This window comes from Arachis hypogaea, chromosome 14, assembly GCF_003086295.3.
Source record: "Arachis hypogaea cultivar Tifrunner chromosome 14, arahy.Tifrunner.gnm2.J5K5, whole genome shotgun sequence".
NCBI classification, from domain to species: domain Eukaryota; kingdom Viridiplantae; phylum Streptophyta; class Magnoliopsida; order Fabales; family Fabaceae; genus Arachis; species Arachis hypogaea.
In genome coordinates, this window is record NC_092049.1 from 93,971,777 (window position 1) to 93,995,776 (window position 24,000).

At 39.3% G+C, this 24,000-nt stretch overlaps 1 non-coding gene across 1 annotated transcript; it reads right to left on the minus strand.

Moving 5' to 3' along the window:
* Positions 1 to 23,406: 23,406 nt before the first annotated feature.
* LOC112745467 (small nucleolar RNA R71) lies at positions 23,407 to 23,514 on the minus strand. The gene has a single exon (XR_003173395.1). It is a non-coding gene; the product is annotated as a small nucleolar RNA R71 (small nucleolar RNA).
* Positions 23,515 to 24,000: the final 486 nt, after the last annotated feature.

Below are 24,000 nucleotides of genomic sequence, written 5' to 3' on the forward strand. Positions count from 1 at the left end.
TCATATCTTTTTCAAAAACTACCTAACTAACTATCCCTTTCTAATTTTCGAAAATACCTCCCTCTTTTTCAAAAATTCCTTTTAGTTAATTAATTGTTTAAATTTTAATTTTAATTTTAATTCTCTTTTAATTTTCGAAAATCATCAACTCCTTTTCAAAAATTATTTTCGAAAATTTCTCTCTCTCATCTTCTTCTATTTATTTAATTACTTACTAACACTTCTCCTTACCTCATATCTCTGCTCCTATCCTCACCCTTGTGTTCGGATTATCCATTCTTCTTCACTCTTATTCCCTTTCTTCTTCTACTAACAACAAGGAAACCTCTATACTGTGGTAAAAAGGATCCCTATTATTATTTTATGTTCCCTTCTTTTTCATATGAGCAGGAGCAAGGACAAGAACATTCTTGTTGAAGCAGACTCTGAACCTGAAAGGATTCTGAAGAGGAAACTAAGAGAAGCTAAATTACAACAATCCAGAAACAACCTTACAGAAATTTTCGAAAAGGAAGAGGAGATGGCAACCGAAAATAATAATAATGCAAGGAAGATGCTTGGTGACTTTACTGCACCAAATTCCAATTTACATGGAAGAAGCATCTCCATCCCTACCATTGGAGCAAACAATTTTGAGCTTTAGCCTCAACTAGTTTTTCTGATGCAACAAAACTGCAAGTTTCATGGACTTCCATCTGAAGATCCTTTTCAGTTCTTAACTGAATTCTTGCAGATATGTGATACTGTTAAGACTAATGGAGTAGATCCTGAAGTCTACAGGATCATGCTTTTCCCTTTTGTTGTAAGAGACAGAGCTAGAATATGGTTGGGCTCTCAACCCAAAGATAGCCTGAACTCTTGGGATAAGCTGGTCACGGCTTTCTTAGCTAAGTTCTTTCCTCCTCAAAAGCTGAGTAAGCTTAGAGTGGATGTTCAAACCTTCAGACAGAAAGAAGGTGAATCCCTCTATGAAGCTTGGGAGAGATATAAGCAACTGACCAAAAAGTGTTCCTCTGACATGCTTTCAGAATGGACCATCCTGGATATATTCTATGATGGTCTGTCTGAATTAGCTAAGATGTCATTGGATACTTCTGCAGGTGGATCCATTCACCTAAAGAAAACGCCTGCAGAAGCTCAAGAACTCATTGACATGGTTGCTAATAACCAGTTCATGTACACTTCTGAGAGGAATCCTGTGAGTAATGGGACGCCTCAGAAGAAGGGAGTTCTTGAAATTGATACTCTGAATGCCATATTGGCTCAAAATAAAATATTGACTCAGCAAGTCAATATAATTTCTCAGAGTCTGAATGGAATGCAAGCTACATCCAACAGTACTCAAGAGGCATCTTCTGAGGAAGAAGCTTATGATCCTGAGAACCCTGCAATAGCAGAGGTGAATTACATGGGTGAACCCTATGGAAACACCTATAATCCCTCATAGAGAAATCACCCAAATCTCTCATGGAATGATCAACAAAAGCCTCAAAAAGGATTTAATAATGGTGGAAGAAACAGGTTTAGCAATAGCAAGCTTTTTCCATCATCCACTCAGCAAAAGACAGAGAGTTCTGAGCAGACCCCATCTAGCTTGGCAAACATAGTCTCTGATCTATCTAAGGCCACTCTATGTTTCATGAATGAAACAAGGTCCTCCATTAGAAATCTGGAAGCACAAGTGGGCCAGCTGAGTAAAAGGATCACTGAAACCCCTCCTAGTACTCTCCCAAGCAATACAGAAGAAAATCCAAAAGGAGATTGCAAGGCCATTAAAATGACCATCATGGCCGAAACCACAAAAGAGGAGGAGGACGTGAATCCCAGTGAGGAAGACCTCCTGGGACGTCCAGAGATCAATAAGGAGTTTCCCTCTGAGGAACCAAAGGACTCTGAGGCTCATCTGGAGACCATAGAGATTCCATTAAACCTCCTTATGCCATTGACGTTGGAGATTTCTACCAGTGAAGAGAGTCATAGAAACGGTCGCGTTGTAGATATAGTCTCTAAACCGACAAAAATCCCTTTCGTACAAACGTTTTGGGTGTCACAAGTAACAAACCCCTTTAGAAATTGTTAACCGAGTATTCAAACCTCGGGTCGTCTTCTCAAGGAACTGCGAGGAAGTATGTTCTTATTATTGGCTATAAAGGTTGTAATCGGGGTTTAGAAGATGAGAAGCAAGTAATTTAAATGACAAGTAAAGTAAATGGCAATTAAAATAAATAAATACTGTAAAGCAAACTTTTGGCAAGGTAAGGGAAGTTGGAGGTCCAACGCAGTTATCTCTCTCAACTATAATGAAAGTTGAATTTAAACTCCACTTGATCAACCTGTACTAGGGCAACGGAGAGTCAAGGGACTAATTAAATTGACCTTTGAATCCTATTTATTTCCTAAGAAAAGGTTGGGATTACTTAAGTTTAGCTCAATTAGCAAGATAACGATTATCAATTATGTTGAGTTTAATAACTGTTGAGTTACTGAATTCTTAACCAGGACCAAAAGGGGAAAAAGTAAAATTGCTGGAATGATAAAAATATCCTTTAGATGGGAAGCAATGGTAACTTAAATCAAAGAGAACAATCATAAACTGAAATTACCTCAATTATCATTAATTCAAATAACAGTCTGTAACATGGAAGAATTCATAGATCCAATTATAAAGGTAAATAGCCAACTCAGATATTGAAATAAATAAATAAAGTGAAAGGGAAATTTAAAACAAAGAAATATAAAACCTGGATTGAGAGTCACTCTTAAAATAAGAAGAAATCCTAAATCCTAAGAGAGAGAGAGAGAGAGAAGATCTCCCCCTCAACTAAATCTAAATCATTGAAAAGTAAAATATGCAAGCTCCCTTTGAATGGATGCATTCCCACACTTTATAACCTCTGGTCTATGCTGTCTGTACTTGGATCTGGGCCAAAAGGGGCTTCAAAAATCGCTATGAGCGTTTTATGCAATTTCTGGTGCGTGGCCTCTGTCACGCGTCCGCGTGGGTCACGCGGTCGCGTCATTTGGAGCTTTTCCTTGCCACGCGGTCGCGTCAGTCATGCGATCACGTCATGTGCGTTCTGCTTAAGGCGCGCGGTCGCGTCAGTCATGCGGCCGTGTCGCTGCTGATTCGTGCTTGGCACGCGATCGCGTCATCCATGCGATCGCGTGAATACCAGTTTCCTTCAAAGCTCCATTTTGCTTTCTCCTTCCATTTTTGTATGTTTCCTTTTCCATCCTTTAAGTCATTCTGCCTTAGAAAATCTGAAACTACTCAACACACTAATCATGTCATCGAATGGAAATAAAGGTAATTAAAATAATTAATTTTTAAAGCTTAGGAAATATGTTTTTCACAATATGACATAATAAGGAGGGGAAAGTAAAACCATGCAGTTAATATGATAAGTAGGCGGAGGATTGAATAAATTACTCAAATTAAGTACAAAAGAACTCATGAAATATAGGTTTATTAACCTCCCCACACTTAAACACTAGCATGTCCTCATGCAAAATCCAAGGTAAATAATTAAGGTTAAAGTGTTGGAATGTCATGCAATGCAACCTAATTTAAATGCAACTATCTAAATGAATGATGCATCATGCAACTCCAATTTATTCACTCATATATAAAGCTTACATGTAGTCAAGTTAATTCACATTCTCAAGGAGTCATGTATATATATATAGCCAGCCCTTAAATAATAAAGCATTTTAGCAAATGAGATGGGAAAGAAAACATTTGTACAAACTTGCAAAACAATTAGTAAATTTAAGTACAGATATATGTTGATGAGTTATTGAATCCTCACTGGATTTTGTGTTTACTCTCTAGTCACTCAGTGTTTATTGGGTTTATTCACTCTATTTCTCTTTTTATTCTTAATTTCTATAGCTTTGTTTTTCATCTAACCAATCAACAATTATAGAATACAGTCATACCAAAAAGTCATGAGGTCTTTAATTGAGGTTGTAATGTGGTCAAGGTAAAGGTAAGGATTTATGTATAGGGTCAAGTGAGCTAATAAGTGAATCCTTAATTAGACTAAGATCTCACCTAACATACATATTTAGTAAAACAAAAAATCTCTTTACCTAATTTCCCATATTTCCCACTTATTGTTACATGCTCATGTTTCACTTTTTAATTTTTTTATTCCATGTGCATTGCTTTTATTTGCATTGGGGAATTTCTTTTGTATCCCCTTTTATTAAAAAAATTTTGTTTTTTTTTTTGTTTTTTTTTCAAGGCACATGGCAATTAAATCACTTTGATTTTCTCATGAGCATGCTTCCCAAATTTATTTTATTTCTTTTAACTTCTCTACCTTTTTGTTTCTATCATCCATGTTCCCAAAAGGTTTTCCACATTTAACTCTATTCATGATTTTCTATCTTAAGCTAACCAAGGATTCACTTGGGATTTTCTTTTGTTTTTCTGCTTAAGGCTAGTAATTTGGCTAAATAGAATAAAGGGGTTTTAAAAGGCTCAAGGGGGCTAACAAGGGTGATGTAAAAGGTAGGCTTATTTTTGGCGTAAGTGAGCTAAAATCAAATAATGGCCTCAATCATTCTCTTGGTATGTATCTACATTCTATAATTGGACATATAGATTAAAGCAAAGTAAAGAACATCAGAATAAAAAGAGATGAAACACACAGAAATGAAATTATGGTTTGAATGCAACCATACATTTTAAGCTCAAGACTCACAGGTTGTGTGTTCTCTAACTCAAGCATCATATATCATTTATATATTGTATGCAGGTTTAGTTAAAAATTCCCATTATTCTCATAAAAAAATTATTTAGGGTAGCTTTTAAAGTTTTAATGTTCCTCCTTGATGAAATGTTGTCGGCTTAACTACATCATGTAATGCTATATATAAGATTCGTGGATTTAAATCTGATATGTTCAATTTCCTAGCTTACTTCCTTTTTATATTTTTCAATTTAAACTATACTATCTTATGCTAAAAAGGGTAAACTATGCTAATTAATCCACTAATAAATCAGAATTGCAAACTAAACTAAATAACTAAAATAAACTAACTGGCTAAAATGTGAACTAAAGATGCAAAATGCAGAAAATAGAATAAAAATACATAAGAGCAATGTATAAGTACTCAGAAAATAACAGTAAAAGAAAAAGAGAAAAATACAGAAAAATATCCAAAATAAAAGAAAAAGTATGTAGTGGTTCACCAAAATAAACGCCAGAGATGGCGACCTCCCCACACTTAAAAGGAAGCATCGTCCCCGATGCTCAATCAAGCCTGGTGTGAAGGAGTGTCATCACTGGGAGGGATGGTAGCTGGAGTCTCAGTGATGGTAGGCTGAGGGTCTGGCTGCTGTGGAGGAGGTGCTGACTGGATCGGGATCTCAAGATTTGCAGCCTCAATCTGATGTGGGACCGCTGTCTGTGGTGCGGCTGGTGCTGCCTCATGGGGATGGGTCTCTACCTCGGGTGCATCCGCCTTCTCCTCAGATGCCTCGGACGGTGTGTCGGGCTCGGAGGGGATGTCACCGGATCGTATCATCAGCTTTAGGTGCTCATAGCGCCGCTTGTTGCAACGCTCCATCTGGTCAAGTCGTCGGAACAAGCGGTGCACCAGATGATAGACGGGTTCTGTGGCAGGTGGAGGTGCAGTGGTGGTAGCAGGGGTAGGTGGTGCAGCAGTGGAGGAAGAGGGTCCAGCAGACGGAGGGGCTGACTCATCAGTAGCAGTGAATGGTGGTGGTCTGTGGCCCAAGGCTAAGAAGTTCCGGCTGTGCAGAATGATCTTCCTGCAATCCGCTGCTGGTGGTCTCTCATCGGCAGCCTCCCATGGCGCGTCAGCTCGACGGCCAAGCTGTGTAACTAGATATGGAAAGGGGAGGGTGCCTCGGACGTGGACCCTGGCCATATAGTGCCGAATGAAACGTGGCAGATAAAGGTCCTTACCCTCCAGCACGCATCAAAGGAGGGTGATCATAGCAGCCGGGATCTCTGTCTCGTGAGTACTCGGCATCACATAATTACTCAGGATCTGATGCCATAACCGAGACTCATCATTTAAGTACGCTCTCTTGATCCCTCTAGGCATGGTAGTGTCCTGACCCATCTCCCAAGGAACTATCGGGTCGAGAGCAATCCGTGCTTTTACAGCATCCCAATCAAACTGCATCTGACGCATGTCCTCTTCAGCCTTTGAATAACCATCAGGCTGATCGGACTTGGCTGGGAGCCGGAGAATGTCCTCTAAGGCCTCTTCAGTGACCAGAATTTGTTTTCCTCTCAGGTTCACTGCATCTAGGGTAGTGAGATAGTAGTTGCAGTAGAATTCCCGTACCCAAGATGAATTGACCTCTGTCAATGTTCTCTCCAGAAAGAACCAGCCCATTTGCTTGATTTGCTCAGTGGTGTACTGCTGGAGGGCTTCTGGAATCTTCAGAGTTCGTTCCAGGTATAGATTTCTGGAGTTTGCAAAAGCCGGGTACTTCAGCTCACAGTACCGGTTTACAAATTTTATAGGATCATTTGCAGGGAGCAGCTGGTCAGCTTTTTCCTGCTGTGTGAAGTTCTTCTCCCGCCATGAAGAATCGTGCATTAGAGCAATGATGGACTGGGAGGAATCTCCTCTCTTGCGCTTGCCAGTAGCCTTGCCTTTTCCTTTCCTCTGTGAGGCAGACATCCTGAAAAACAGAAAACCAGGATATGGATAACATAGGAAAGCAAATAGGCAATTAAACAAAGGAAACTCAAAGCAGCAAGGGAGAAATAAAAAAAAGGAAAATGAGTAAATGAAATGTGATTGAATTTATGTTTAATGGAAAAATAATCAATATGCCATGGTTAGAAAGGTAGAGGAAAGTGAAAATAATCAGAAAAGAGATTAAAAGGGTTAGTATGGTTAGAATTTGAAAAGGAAATTAGTGAGTTAGTAAAGTGCGGGTTAAAGTAAGTGGCATAGAAAAATTCTATATAACAAGGATTCACAGGTAAGAATAGAAGTACTCATAATCGAACAAGGAAAACAGGGTGATGCTGATTCGAATAGAAATAAAGAAAGCAAAAATTGGAATCAGTGAATCACAAATGCAGTTCATGAACCAGGAAATCAAAGAGGATAAGAATGTCTGCCATAGCATTCATGAAATGGTTTGGGTAAAGCAGAGTAAAACAGAGTTCAGAAATGCCAAACCAAAACAAGAATGAAAACAATTTTAAAAAATTTTTGGGCAGCATTCTGGCTAAATTTGGGTTGTCCCGGAAAATAAACAGCAATCATAGCAGTTCATATGAATTAAAAACATGCTGCAGTTACCTAGTAATGAATAGAAACAGGAAAATTTGGAGTAACAAGCAGCAATTGCAAGAAATCATAGCATATGAATGAGGTCACAGGAACAACAGAATTGCAGTTATGATAAAACATAAACAGGAACAGTGCAAGTAAACAGACCTAGATCCACTAACCACAGCCTAAGCTACCTAACAACCTAAAAATCCACTACAGCATGCATATCTATCTATCCTATTGATGAACAGAAACGGAAAAAATTATAGAAAAACGACGAACGGATAAAAGGGGGTTACGTTTTGCGGAACCTGGTAGGCGGGAGGGGTGGAACGGGAAAGAAGGTGGCTGCGGCGGCGTCCGGCGCGGTGTCGCGGTGGCAGATGATGGGGGCAGTGGCGGATAGAGGGTTTAGGGTTAGTGATAGAAGAAGGGGGGTTTCGGGTGGGTGGCGGAGAGAGGGGGCGCGGCTGGGTGGCCGGCGGTTGGGGGCGGTGGACAGTGGTAGAGAGGGGAGGAGAGAGGAAGAAGGGAGAAGAAGGGAGGGGATGGGGCTGCGGCGGCGGCGCCCGACGTGGTGGCGGCGTCTGGGTGGTGGCGCAGTGGTGGCTGGGTGGTGCTGGATGGTGGTTGGAGGGAGAGGGAGCAGAGAGGGAGAAGAGGGTTGGGGGTGGGGGGCTGCGCGACTGATAGGGTTCGTGGGCTAGAGGGGTTATATTTTCGAATCCACGTGGCGGCCTGGGGCACGCGGTCGCGTGGTTGAGGCGAAAATGGGAGTGACGCGATCGCGTAGGCGGCGCGATCGCATGAGAGGGGGGAAAGAGGGGTGACGCGATCGCGTGGGTCGCGCGATCGCGTCGCTGGAATTCGTGCTAAATGCACGACTCCAGCGCCGTTTTAGCGCAACTCTCTGTCTCCTTTTGGGGTGATGTGCAATCCATGCGACGCGATCGCGTCGTTCACGCGGTCGCGTGGGATTGGTATTGTGCAAGTGACGCGATCGCATGGGGCATGCGATCGCGTGGGCCAATTTGTGCGAAACGTACAAGGGCCGCACGATTCCAGCCTAACTTTCTATTCGTTGGATCCTTACGCCGATATATATCACGCGGCCGCGTGGATCACGCGGTCGTGCGGGTGGTGTTTTTCACAATATAACGCGATCGCATGGGGCATGCGGTCGCGTCGTGCACCCTTTTTTTTTATATGCATGAAAAATGCAGAATGCAATGATTAACATGAATGCTATGCATGATTCCAGGTTTAATAAATCAAAATGAAAAAGGAAAAAAATGAAAGCAATTAACAAATAAATTGAAAAAGAAGCGACCATACCATGGTGGGTTGTCTCCCACCTAGCACTTTTAGTTAAAGTCCTTAAGTTGGACATTGGAGGAGTATCCTGTTATGGTGGCTTATGTTTAAATTCGTCCAAAAATCTCCACCAGTGCTTGGAATGCCAATAGCCTCCGGGGTCCCAAACTAAGCATGCAAAGCTTCTGAGCAGCTCCAAACAGATTTTCAGGCTCCCGGGACTACGAATGTCAGGATAGAGTCCAAGATTCTAAGCCTTGCTTTTAAATCCGCCTCCGTCTTGATCTACATGTTTCCATTCGGGCGGGTTAAAAAGTAGAATCTCACCTTGGTGACCAAACATTTTCCGTGATCCATGCAATTGAGCATGATACCAATCCGTGTACTTTGAGGTGAAGCGTGGAACCTTATTGAACCTTGTGCACCAGCTCTGAGTACGAGCCATTTCCCTCTTACTCTTAAAGCCACAGAGAGCTCTAAGCTGGCCATCTGTTTCAAGCAAACCATATTCAAATGAATAAGTAAAGTTATAAGTTAAGGATTGTACCCACTTGAAGCTTGTATTAGGTGGTAATGGCCTTGGGATAGGTGTTTTTGGTGGTTCTGCAAGTTCCATTTTCTTGTGCTCTTCTGTGAATTCCTCCACTTCTTTGCAAAGATCTTCAATTGTATCTGTGTCCTGGTCAAAGTCTTCTATGTCTTCCTCATCACTTGAGTCATAGATTGGAGGTTGAGAGAAATCTACCTCTGCATCATCTTCATATTCAATTGGGGAAGATTCTTCAATCTCAGAGAATTCACTTGCGGATGCAAGTTCATCACCAAGAGAGCTAGACTTGTGACTATTATCATCAAGGGAAATTGCTTCTTGGATTATTCCGTTTGATTCTTCATAAACGACTTGCCTTGGAGATTGTACTGTATCCTCCTTAGCATCAACTGTAGCATCCTGGACGGAGTTTTCCTCAATTCTGGATTCCCATGGAAGTTCAGCATCTCCTAGGTCTTCAACCAACTCTTCTTCTTGAACAAAGACAGCTTCTTCTAATTGTTCTAGTACAAATTCATGCTCTGTCTTGTCTACTGGAGTTTCTGGCAATTCCTTCATGCTCTGCTCTTCATTGGGCTGTCCACATGGAGCTGTGGCTAATCCTTGTGTATTTGAGCGCCTAGAAGTCCATTGAATCATTGCTTGCTCCAGTTGTTTAATGGTTGTTTAAAATTTAATTACTGTTTCCCTTAGGCGATCCTCTGCTTCTTGGGTTGCTGGACTTGGACATGATACAAAGGAAAGTGGTGGTGATTGGGGGTGATTGGATTGGTATTAGGGTAAGGAAGGATCATATGGTGGCGAATGGTGAAGAGAGGCTTGTGAGTGTGGTGGTTCGAGGTTATGTTGAAAGGATGGTTTATATGCACGGGGTGGGGCTTGTTGGTAGTTACAAGGTTGTCCACCATGTCTTTTAGCTGGGTATGCACTGTAGAATGGTCTTTGTCCAGGATATCTCGGAGGGTGTTGCTGCCAAAAGGGTTGATTAGATCCTCTTGGTCTCATCCATCCTTGATTGGTCTGACCTTGGTACACATTCCTGCTGTAACTTCTATTTCTCTTAACAACATTAGAACCAAACTCAAAGCGAGAGGGGTGAGAGTTCATAGTAGCAAATAAAGATAAAAAGGAAAAACAAAAATAAATAAACGAGCAAAAGAAAAATATTTACAATAACCAATAATAAGGCACACGTTAGCAGTTCCCCGGCAACGGCGCCATTTTGACGTTGGAGATTTCTACCAGTGAAGAGAGTCATAGAAACGGTCGCGTTGTAGATATAGTCTCTAAACCGACAAAAATCCCTTTCGTACAAACGTTTTGGGTGTCACAAGTAACAAACCCCTTTAGAAATTGTTAACCGAGTATTCAAACCTCGGGTCGTCTTCTCAAGGAACTGCGAGGAAGTATGTTCTTATTATTGGCTATAAAGGTTGTAATCGGGGTTTAGAAGATCAGAAGCAAGTAATTTAAATGACAAGTAAAGTAAATGGTAGTTAAAATAAATAAATACTGTAAAGCAGACTTTTGGCAAGGTAAGGGAAGTTGGAGGTCCAACGCAGTTATCTCTCTCAACTATAATGAAATTAGAATCTAAACTCCACTTGATCAACCTGTACTAGGGCAACGGAGAGTCAAGGGACTAATTAAATTGACCTTTGAATCCTATTTATTTCCTAAAAAAAGGTTGGGATTACTTAAGTTCAGCTCAATTAGCAAGATAACGATTATCAATTATGTTGAGTTTAATAACTGTTGAGTTACTGAATTCTTAACCAGGACCAAAAGGGGAAAAAGTAAAATTGCTGGAATGATAAAAATATCCTTTAGATGGGAAGCAATGGTAACTTAAATCAAAGAGAACAATCATAAACTGAAATTACCTCAATTATCATTAATTCAAATAACAGTCTGTAACATGGAAGAATTCATAGATCCAATTATAAAGGTAAATAGCCAACTCAGATATTGAAATAAATAAATAAAGTGAAAGGGAAATTTAAAACAAAGAAATATAAAACCTAGATTGAGAGTCACTCTTAAAATAAGAAGAAATCATAAATCCTAAGAGAGAGAGAGAAGATCTCCCCCTCAACTAAATCTAAATCATTGAAAAGTAAAATATGCGAGCTCCCTTTGAATGGATGCATTCCCACACTTTATAACCTCTGGTCTATGCTGTCTGTACTTGGATCTGGGCCAAAAGGGGCTTCAGAAATCGCTATGAGCGTTTTCTGCAATTTCTGGTGCGTGGCCTCTGTCACGCGTCCGCGTGGGTCACGCGGTCGCGTCATTTGGAGCTTTTCCTTGCCATGCGGTCGCGTCAGTCATGCGACCGCGTCATGTGCGTTCTGCTTAAGGCGCGCGGTCGCGTCAGTCATGCGGCCACGTCGCTGCTGATTCGTGCTTGGCACGCGATCGCGTCATCCATGCGATCGCGTAAATACCAATTTCCTTCAAAGCTCCGTTTTGCTTTCTCCTTCCAGTTTGGTATGTTTCCTTTTCCATCCTTTAAGTCATTCTGCCTTAGAAAATCTGAAACTACTCAACACACTAATCACGGCATCGAATGGAAATAAAGGTAATTAAAATAATTAATTTTTAAAGCTTAGGAAACATGTTTTTCACAATATGACATAATAAGGAGGGGAAAGTAAAACCATGCAGTTAATATGAATAAGTAGATGGAGGATTGAATAAATTACTCAAATTAAGCACAAAAGAACTCATGAAATATGGGTTTATCAGCCCTTCATGAGCTCTGATGAGTATTCTTCTTCTGAAGAGAATGAAGATGTTACTGAAGAGCAAGTTGCCAAGTACCTTGGTGCAATCATGAAGCTGAATGCCAAATTATTTGGTAATGAGACTTGAGAAGAAGAACCTCCCTTGCTCACCAATGAACTAAGTAATCTGGATAAACTGACATTGCCTTAGAAGAAACAGGATCCTGAAAAGTTCTTAATACCTTGTACCATAGGCACCATGACCTTTGGGAAGGCTCTATGTGACCTTGGGTCAGGGATAAACCTCATGCCCCTCTCTGTAATGGAGAAATTGGGAATCTTTGAGGTACAAGCTGCCAGAATCTCACTAGAGATGGCAGACAACTCAAGAAAGCAGGCTTATGGACTAGTAGAGGACATGTTAGTAAAGGTTGAAGACCTTTAAATCCCTGCTGATTTCATAATCCTAGACACTGGGAAGGAAGAGGATGAATCTATCATCCTTGGAAGACCCTTCCTAGCCACAGCAAGAGCTGTGATTGATGTAGACAGAGGAGAATTGATCCTTCAACTGAATGAGGACTACCTTGTGTTTAAAACTCAAGGACCTCCTTCTGTAACCATGGAGAGGAAGCATGAAAAGCTTCTCTCACTACAGAGTCAACCAAAGCCCCCACAGTCAAACTCTAAGTTTGGTGTTGGGAGGCCATAACCAAACTCTAAGTTTGGTGTTGGGAGGTCCCAAACTTGCTCTGATTATCTTTGAGGCTCCATGAGAGCTCACTATCAAGCTATTGACATTAAAAAAATGCTTGTTGGGAGGTAACCCAATGTTATTTAATCATATCTATTTTATTTTCTCTTTATTATTTCATGTTTTATTAGGTTGATGATCATATGGAGTCACAAAAACTACTGAAAAATCGAAAACATAATGAAAAACAGCATTGAAAATAGAACACCCTGGAGGAAGAACTTACTGGCGTTTAAACGCCAGTAAAGAGCATCTGGCTGGCGTTCAACGCCAGAACAGAGCATAGAGTTGGCGCTGAACGCCAGAAACATGCTGCATCTGGGCATTGAACGCCCAGAACAAGCATCAATTCAGCGTTTAAACGCCAGAATTGCATGCAAAGGCGTTTACATGCCTAATTGGTGCAGGGATGTAAATCCTTGACACCTCAGGATCTGTGGATCCCACAGGATCTCCACATACCTCCACTCACCTTCCCTCCTCATAATCCTATATCACCCTTTCCCAAGAACCCTTCATCAATCACCTCAATCTCTCTTCTGTTTTCCATTCACCACTCACATCCATACACCCCACCTACCTTCAAAATTCAAAATCTCTTTCCCACCCAATCCCACCCATATAGCCGAATACACACATCCCTCCATCTCCTCCATATCTTCTTCTTCTTCTTCTATTCTTTCTTCTTTTGCTCGAGGACGAGCAAACATTCTAAGTTTGGTGTGGAAAAAGCATTGCTTTTTTATTTTTCCATAACCATTGATGGCACCTAAGGCCAGAGAAACCTCTAGAAAGAGACAAAAGCTTCCATCAAGGGTCTATAGCTCAGTGGTAGAACATTTGACTGCAAATCAAGAGATCCCTGAGATACCTCAGGGGATGCATTTTCCTCCACACAATTATTGGGAGCAACTAAGGATAGGAGCACCAAGAGCACTCCATCATCCTCCATGAAATTAGAGAAGATCAAAGAGTTATGAGGGAGGAGCAACAAAGACAAGGAAGAAACATAGAAGAGCTCAAGGACATCATTGGTTCTTCAAGAAGAAAACGCCACCATCACTAAGGTGGACTCATTCCTTGTTCTTAAATTTACTGTTTTTCGATTTTTGAGCTTTATGTTTATTTATGTTTGTGTCTTACTACATGATCATTAGTATTTAAGTGTCTATGCCTTAAAGTTATGAATGTCCTATGAATCCATTACCTCTCTTGAATGAAAAATATTTTAATTACAAAAGAACAAGAAGTACATGGTTTCGAATTCATCCTTGAAACTAGTTTAATTATTTTGATGTGGTGACAATACTTTTTGTTTTCTGAATGAATGCTTGAATAGTGAATATGTCTTTTGAAGTTGTTGTTTAAGAATGTTAAATATGTTGGCTCTTGAAAGAATGATGAATAGGAAAAATGTTATTTGATAATCTAAAAAATCATAAAAATGATTCTTGAAGCAAGAAAAAGCAGTGAATACAGAAAGCTTGCGAAAAAAAAAAGAAGGAGAAAGAAAAAGAAAAAGCAAGCAGAAAAAGCCAAAAGCTCTTAAAACCAAAAGGCAAGAGCAAAAAGCCAATAACCCTTAAAACCAAAAGGCAAGGATAAATAAAAAGGATCCCAAGGCTTTGAGCATCAGTGGATAGGATGGCCTAAAGGAATAAAATCCTGGCCTAAGCGGCTAAACCAAGCTGTCCCTAACCATGTGCTTGTGGCGTGAAGGTGTCAAGTGAAAACTTGAGACTGAGCGGTTAAAGTCAAGGTCCAAAGCAAAAGAAGAGTGTGCTTAAGAACCCTGGACACCTCTAATTGGAGAATTTCGCAAAGCTGAGTCACAATCTGAAAAGGTTCACCCAGTTATGTGTCTGTGGCATTTATGTATCCGGTGGTAATACTGGAAAACAAAGTGCTTAGGGCCACGACCAAGACTCATAAAGTAGCTGTGTTCAAGAATCAACATACTGAACTAGGAGAATCAATAACACTATCTGAACTCTAAGTTCCTATAGATGCCAATCATTCTGAACTTCAATGGATAAAGTGAGATGCCAAAACTATTCAAGAGGCAAAAAGCTACAAGTCCCGCTCATCTGATTGGAGCTATGTTTCATTGATATTTTGGAATTTATAGTATATTCTCTTCTTTTTATCCTATTTGATTTTCAGTTGCTTGGGGACAAGCAACAATTTAAGTTTGGTGTTGTGATGAGCGGATAATTTATATGCTTTTTGGCATTGTTTTTAGTATGTTTTCATTATGATTTAGTTAGTTTTTAGTATATTTTTATTAGTTTTTTTATTAAAAATCATATTTCTGGACTTTACTATGAGTTTGTGTGTTTTTTATATGATTTCAGGTATTTTTTGGCTGAAATTGAGGGACCTGAGCAAAAATCAGATTCAGAGGTTGAAGAAGGACTGCAGATGCTGTTGGATTCTGACCTCCCTGCACTCAAAGTGGATTTTCTGGAGCTACAAAACTCCAAATGGCGCACTTTTAATTGCGTTGGAAAGTAGACATCCATAGCTTTCCAGCAATATATAATAGTCCATACTTTGCCCGATTTTAGACGATGCAAACTGGCGTTGAACGCCAGTTCCATGCTGCAGTCTGGCGTCCAGCGCCAGAAACAAGTTGCAAAGTGGAGTTCAACGCCAGAAACACGTTACAAACTGGCGTTCAACTCCAAGAATGACCTCTCCACGTGTAAAATTCAAGCTCAGCCCAAGCACACACCAAGTGGGCCCCGAAAGTGGATTTTTACATCAATTACTTATTTTTGTAAACCCTAGTAGCTAGTCTAGTATATATAGGACATTTTACTATTGTATTAGACATCTTGGGATGTTTAGTTCTTAGATCATGGGGGCTGGCCATTCAGTCATGCCTGAACCTTTCACTTATGTATTTTTCAACGGTAGAGTTTCTACACACCATAGATTAAGGTGTGGAGCTCTGTTGTTCCTCAAAGATTAATGCAAAGTACTACTGTTTTTCTATTCAATTCAACTTATTTCGCTTCTAAGATATTCATTCGCACTTCAATATGATGGATGTGATGATCGTGACAGTCATCATCATTCTCACTTATGAACGCGTGCCTGACAACCACTTCCGTTCTACCTTAGATTGGATGGATATCTCTTGGATATCTAATACAGGGGACCGAGTCCGAGATATTAGAGTCTTCGTGGTATAAGTTAGAACCCATGGATGGCCATTCCTGAGATCTGAAAAGTCTAAACTTTGTCTGTGGTATTCCGAGTAGGATCTGCGAAGGGATGGCTGTGACAAGCTTAAAACTCGCGAGTGCTGGGCGTAGTGACAGACGCAAAAGGATCAATGGATCCTATTCCAGTATGATCGAGAACCGACAGATGATTAGCCGTGCCGTGATAGAGCATTTGGACCTTTTTCACTGAGAGGATGGGATGTAGCCATTGACAACGGTGATGCCCTACATACAGCTTGCCATGGAAAGGAGTAGGACTGATTGGATGAAGACAGCAGGAAAGCAGAGATCAGAGGAACGAAAGCATCTCTATACGCTTATCTGAAATTCTCACCAATGAATTACATAAGTACCACTATCCTATTTTATATTTTATTTACTTTCATCAACTATAATTTCTTAATACAATTTAATCCGCCTGACTGAAATTTACAAGGTGACCATAGCTTGCTTCAAGCCGACAATCTCCGTGGGATCGACCCTTACTCACGTAAGGTTTATTACTTGGACGACCCAGTGCACTTGCTGGTTAGTTGTACGAAGTTGTGAAATAGATATAAGATCATGAACGTGCGTATTGAGTTTTTAGCGCCGTTACCAAGGAATGGAATGATCACGATTTTGCACACCAATCAACAATTTCCAATTATCAATCAACAAGGGAGTTTGATAACTCAAGTGTCACCAATTACTCAACCAAAGCTAAGAATGTAAAATAGATAAACTAGAGTACTAAGACAAATAAAAGTAGAAAAGAAACTAAATTAAAGGAACATTGAACATGTTATCAATTGTGATGAGAATTGGTTATTGCTCCCACTTAGTTAACCCTTACTAAATAAAGGAAAGTCAAGTGGACTAATCAATTTGATTCCTCAAGTCCTAGTCAACTCTAAGGAAAGACTAGCTTTAGAGGGATCCAAATCAATAAGCAATTTCCAATTATCAATCAACAAGGGAGTTTGATAACTCAAGTGTCACCAATTACTCAACCAAAGCTAAGAATGTAAAATAGATAAACTAGAGTACTAAGACAAATAAAAGTAGAAAAGAAACTAAATTAAAGGAACATTGAACCTGGAATTGAGAAGAAGAAGAAATTCTAATCCTAAAACCTAAGAGAGAGGAGAGAGCCTATTTCTCTAGAAACTACATCTAAACCTAAAAAATTATGAATAATGAGAATGTGTGCTGAGTCTCTGCTATTCCCTGGCTCTAGTCTGTGTTTCTGAGCCAAAAATTGGGTCCAAACTCGGCCCAAAATCGCCCCTAGCATTTGCTGTTATTTCTGCAGATCGCGCTTGTCACGCGTACGCGTCAGTCACGCGTACGCGTCGCTGGTCATCTTCACGTGTCACGTGTACGCGTCAGGTATGCGCACACGTCGTCTTGCAGAACTCCAATCCACGCATACGCATCAGGTACGCGCACACGTCGCTGTGAAAATCTCCAGATCACGCGCACGCGTGAGCCATGCATGCGCGTCGATGCTCGCTGGTTGTCTCCTTCATTTCTTGTGCTCCTTCCATTTTTGCAAGCTTCCTCTCCATCCTCCAAGCCATTCCTGCCCTATAAAGTCTGAAACACTGAACACACGGATCACGGCATCGAATGGTATAAAGGAGAATTAAAATACATAAATTAAAGACTTTAGGAAGCAAGTTTTCAATCATAGAACAAAACTAGGAAGGAATTGTAAAACCATGCAATTTGTATGAATAAGTGTGCAAAGACTTGATAGAAACCACTCAAATGAGCATAAGATAAACCATGAAATAGTGGTTTATCAAGCTTATTGGCTTTTTCTTAAGAATTCTCTTTTTTTTTTTTCGCATGCATGTATATATATATATATATATATATATATTTCTTTTATTACAACATATTTTTCTTTTCTTTTTTCTGCTTTTTCTTGCTTCAAGAATCAATTTTTGGATTTTTCAAATCACCAATAATACTTCTCCTTTTTCATTATTCTTTCAAGAGCCAACATCCTTAATTCCAATTTCAAATATGCATTGTTCATTCATACATTTTGAAAACAAAAGCAATGCCACCACATCAAGATAGTTGAACTATTCTTAAGGTAAAACTTGAAATTCATATATCTCTCAATTCTTTTTCAAATAAAATTTTCTTTTAAGTAAGGTGAGAGATATATGGAACATTTTATAACTTTAAGACATAGATAGAAATGATCATGCAGTAAGAACACGAGAACAGAAAACAAAACATAATGAAAAACAGAAAAATAACATAAAAGCAAGGGGTGATGGAACAGGACCACCTTAGTGACGGCGACTACCACTTCCTCTAGAGAATCCAATAGAGTGCTTGATGTCTTCAATGTCACGCCCTTGTCTCTGTTGTTATTCCCTTATAGCTCTTTGATCTTCTCTAATTTCATTGATGATAATTTCATTGATGATAGTGGAATGCTCTTGATGCTCTATCCTCAGCTAATTCATGTTAGAGCTTAATTCTTCCATGGAAGTATGCCATTGATCCCAATAGCTTTGAGGAGGAAAATACATCCCCTGAGGCATCTCAGGGATTTCATGTTGAGGCGGCTCCACATGCTCATGTTGTGGTTCATGTGCTGGCTCTCTAGTATGCTCCATCCTTCTTTCAGTGATGGGCTTGTCTTCCTCAATTGGAATGTCACCTTCTATGACAATCCCAACTGAATTGCATAGGTGACAGATAAGATAAGGGAAAGCTAACCTTGCTTGGGTGGAGGGCTTGTCCGCCACTTTGTACAACTCTTGAGGTATCACCTCATGTACTTCCACCTCAGTTCTGAGCATGATGCAATGGATCATTGGTGTACGAAATTGTGATTCACACTTTTCACAACCCCGCACAACTAACCAGCAAGTGCACTGGGTCGTCCAAGTAATACCTTACGTGAGTAAGGGTCGATCCCACGGAGATTGTTGGCTTGAAGCAATCTATGGTTACCTTGTAAATCTTAGTCAGAAGATTAATTATGATTATCAGTTTGAATTGCGAAAAATAAAAGAGCATGAAATAAATACTTATTATGCAGTAATGGAGAATATGTAGGGGTTTTGGAGATGCTTTGTCTTCTGAATTTCAGCTTTTCCCTTGTTTTCCTCTTCCCTCATGCATGCAAAAGTGCAAAGTTCCTTCCATGGCAAGCTGTATGTTGGTGGATCACCGTTGTCAATGGCTACCATCCGTCCTCTCAGTGAAAAAGGTCCACGTGCGCTGTCACTACACGGCTAATCATCTGTCGGTTCCCACTCATGCTGGAATAGGATCCATTGATCCTTTTGCGTCTGTCACTACGCCCAACACTCGTGAGTTTGAAGCTCGTCACAGCCATCCAATCCCATAATCCTACTCGAAATACTGATGAGCGGATAATTTATACGCTTTTTGACATTGTTTTTAGTATGTTTTTAGTAGGATCTAGTTACTTTTAGGGATGTTTTTAATAGATTTTGTGTTAAATTCACATTTCTGGACTTTACTATGAGTTTGTGTGTTTTTCTGTGATTTCAGGTATTTTCTGGCTGAAATTGAGGGACTTGAGCAAAAATCAGATTCAGAGGTTGAAAAAGGACTGCTGATGCTGTTGGATTCTGACCTCCCTGCACTCAAAGTGGATTTTCTGGAGCTACAGAACTCGAAATGGTGCGCTTCCAATTGCGTTGGAAAGTAGACATCCAGGGCTTTCCAGAAATATATAATAGTCTATACTTTGGCCAAGAATAGACGATGTAAACTGGCGTTCAACGCCAGCTTTCTACCCAAATCTGGCGTCCAGCGCCAGAAAAAGATCCAAAACCAGAGTTGAACGCCCAAACTGGCACAAAAACTGGCGTTCAACTCCACAAATGGCCTCTGCACGTGCAACACTTAAGCTCAGCCCAAACACACACCAAGTGGGCCCCGGAAGTGGATTTATACATCAAATACTTACTCATGTAAACCCTAGTAGCTAGTTTATTATAAATAGGACCTCTTACTATTGTATTAGGCATCTTTGGATTACCTTATGATCCTTTGATCACGTTTTAGGGGGCTGGCCATCTTGGCCATGCCTGGACCTTCACTTATGTATTTTTAACGGTAGAGTTTCTACACTCCATAGATTAAGGTGTGGAGCTCTGCTGTTCCTCAAAGATTAATGCAAAGTACTACTGTTTTCTATTCAATTCTTCTTATTTCGCTTCTAAGATATCCATTCGCACCCAAGAACGTGATGAAGGTGATGATTATGTGTGACGCTCATCATCCTTCTCCCTTATGAACGCGTGCCTGACAAACACTTCCGTTCTACATGAATTAAGCTAGAATGAATATCTCTTAGATCTCCTAACCAGAATCTTCGTGACGTAAGCTAGAATGATGGCGGCATTCAAGAGAATCCGGAAGGTCTAAACCTTGTCTGTGGTATTCCGAGTAGGATTCAATGATTGAATGACTGTGACGAGCTCCTAACTCGCGATTGCAGGGCGTTAGTGACAGACGCAAAAGGATAGTAAATCCTATTCCAGCATGATCGAGAACCGACAGATGAATAGCCGTGCCGTGACAGGGTGCGTGAGCATATTATTCACTGAGAGGATAAGATGAAGCCATTGACAAGGGTGATGCCTCCAGACGATTAGCCATGCCGTGACAGGGCATTGGATCATTTTCCCGAGAGATGACCGAAAGTAGCCATTGACAGTGGTGATGTATCACATAAAGCCAGCCATGGAAAGGAATGAGACAGATTGGATGAAGATAGCAGGAAAGCAGAGGTTCAGAGGAACGAAAAGCATCTCCATTCGCTTATCTTAAATTCCTACCAATGAATTACATAAGTATCTGTATCCCTATTCTATTATTTATTATTCGAAAACTCCATGATTATTTTATATCCGCCTGACTGAGATTTACAAGGTGACCATAGCTTGCTTCATACCAACAATCTCCGTGGGATTCGACCCTTACTCACGTAAGGTATTACTTGGACGACCCAGTGCACTTGCTGGTTAGTTGTATCGAAGTTGTGACAATTATGAATTAAGATCAGAGCACCAAGCTCTGGAGCCATTACCAGGATTTGTTCGAGCCTGGAGATCACAATTTCGTGCACCAAGTTTTTGGCGCCGTTGCCGGGGATTGTTTGAGTTTGGACAACTGACGGTTCATCTTGTTGCTCAGATTACGTAATTTCTTTTTATTTTATTTTCAAAAAAAAAAATTTCAAAAATCTTTCAAAAATTTCTCATCTGTTTTCGAAAAAAAAAATATATTTGTTTTCAAAAATAAATTATTATATGGCTTCAAAATTTTTAAGAATGAATTCTAGTGCCTCATGAAGCATGTTGAAGCCTATCTGGCTGTAAAGCCATACCCAAACTGCTTTGGGATTGGCTTTCAACTAATTACCTCAGTGGAGTCATGTCCAATTCTTTTGGATAGGGCATGTTAGGCTTGTCATGTCTGAATTACACTCATATTTTGATTAAAGCTTGGCTGGCTATTAAGCCATGCCTGACCCTTTGATTGGAGCTTTAAGACTAACATGGCAAGATTCCTGGAATTTATATTAAAAATTTTGGAATCCTTATTTTTATTTTTTTTACAATAATTTTCGAAAAAATTAAAAGAAAATACAAAAAAATTAGAAAATCATAAAAATAAAAAATATTTTTTGTGTTTCTTGTTTGAGTCTTGAGTCATGTTATAAGTTTGGTGTCAATTGCATATGCATCTTGCATTTTTTCGAAAATATCATGCATTAATAGTGTTCTTCATGATCTTCAAGTTGTTCTTGGTAAGTCTTCTTGTTTGATCTTGATGATTTTTGTTTTGTGTCTTTTATTGTTTTTCATATGCATTCTTGAATTCTTAGTGTCTAAGCATTAAAGAATTCTAAATTTGGTGTCTTGCATGTTTTCTTTGCATTAAAATTTTTCAAAATTGTGTCTATGATGTTCATCTTGACATTCATAGTGTTCTTGGTGTTCATCTTGACATTCATAGCATTCTTGCATGCATTCATTGTTTTGATCTAAAAATTTCATGCATTGCATAATTTTCATGTTTTCATAAAAATTCAAAAAATCAAAAAAAATATCTTTCCCTTTTTCTCTCATCAAATTCGAAAATTTGAGTTGACTTTTTCAAAAATTTTTAAAATCAAGTTGTTTCTTATGAGTCAAATCAAATTTTCAATTTGAAAATCTTATCTTTTTCAAAATCTTTTTCAAAAATCAAATCTTTTTCAAAATTCTTAGTTATTTTCGAAAATTCCAAAAATATTTTTCAAAAATCTTTTTCTTATTTTTTGTCCAAATTTTCGAAAATAACAACAACAATTAATGTTTTGATTCAAAAATTTGAAGTTTGTTACTTGCTTGTTAAGAAAGATTCAAACTTTAAGTTCTAGAATCATATCTTGTGATTTCTTGTGAATCAAGTCATTAATTGAGATTTTAAAAATCAAATCTTTTTCAAAATTAGTTTCTAAAATATCTTCTTATCTTATCTTTTTCAAAAATATCTTTTCAAAATATCTTTTCTAACTTCCTAACTTCTTATCTTTTCAAAATTTGTTTCAACTAACTAACTAACTTTTTGTTTGTTTCTTAACTTTTTCAAAACTACCTAACTAACTCTCTCTCTCTAATTTTCGAAAATATCTTCCCTCTTTTTCAAAAATTTCTTTTTAATTAAATAATTATTTTTATTTTTCATTTTTTATTTTTGATTTCAAAAATTTTCGAAAATTACTAACATTTTTCAAAAACCATTTTCGAAAATCACTAACTCTTTTCCAAAAATATTTTCGAAAATTCCCTCTCTCCCATCTTATTCTATTTATTCATTCATATCCTAACATCTCATCTCACATCTCTAGCCTCCTCACAGTTGTGTTTCTTCCATTATATTACATTATTTGTCTCCCCCTCTTTTTCTACTCACACAGGGATCCCTATACTGTGGTATAAAGGATCTCTATTATTATTATTATTTTTCTGTGCCTTCTTCTTTGTCATATGAGCAGGAGCAAGGATAAGAACATTCTTGTGAAAGCAGATCCAGAACCTGAAAGGACTCTGAAAAAAAAAATTAAGAGAAGCTAAATTACAACAATCCAGAAATAACCTTTCAGAAATTTTCGAATAGGAAGAGGAGATGGCAGCCGAAAATAATAATAATATAAGGAAGATGCTTGGTGACTTTACTGCACCTAATTCCAATTTACATGGAAGAAGCATCTCCATTCCTGCCATTGGAGCAAACAACTTTGAGCTGAAACCTCAGTTAGTTTCTCTGATGCAGCAGAACTGCAAGTTTCATGGACTTCCATCTGAAGATCCTTTTCAGTTCTTAACTGAGTTCTTGCAGATATGTGATACTGTTAAGACTAATGGAGTAGATCTTGAAGTCTACAGGCTCATGCTTTTCCCTTTTGCTGTAAGAGACAGAGCTAGATTATGGTTGGATTCTCAACCCAAAGATAGCCTGAACTCTTGGGATAAGCTGGTCACGGCTTTCTTAGCCAAGTACTTTCCTCCTCAAAAGTTGAGCAAGCTTAGAGCTGATGTTCAAACCTTCAGACAGAAAGAAGGTGAATCCCTCTATGAAGCTTGGGAAAGATACAAACAGTTGACCAAAAAGTGTCCTTCTGACATGCTTTCAGAATGGACCATCCTGGATATATTCTATGATGGTTTATCTGAGCTATCAAAGATGTCACTGGACACTTCTGCAGGTGGATCCATTCATCTAAAGAAAACGCCTGCAGAAGCTCAAGAACTCATTGACATGGTTGCTAATAACCAGTTCATGTACACTTCTGAAAGGAATCCTGTGAGTAATGGGACGCCTATGAAGAAGGGAGTTCTTGAGGTTGATACTCTGAATGCCATATTGGCTCAGAATAAAATATTGACTCAGCAAGTCAATATGATCTCTCAGAGTCTGCATGGAATGCAAGCTGCATCTAACAGTACTCAAGAGGCATCTTCTGAAGAAGAAGCCTATGATCCTGAGAACCCTGCAATAGCAGAGGTAAATTACTTAGGTGAACCTTATGGAAACACCTATAAATCAACATGGAGAAATCATCCAAATTTCTCATGGAAGGATCAAAAGCCCCAACAAGGCTTTAATAATGGTGGA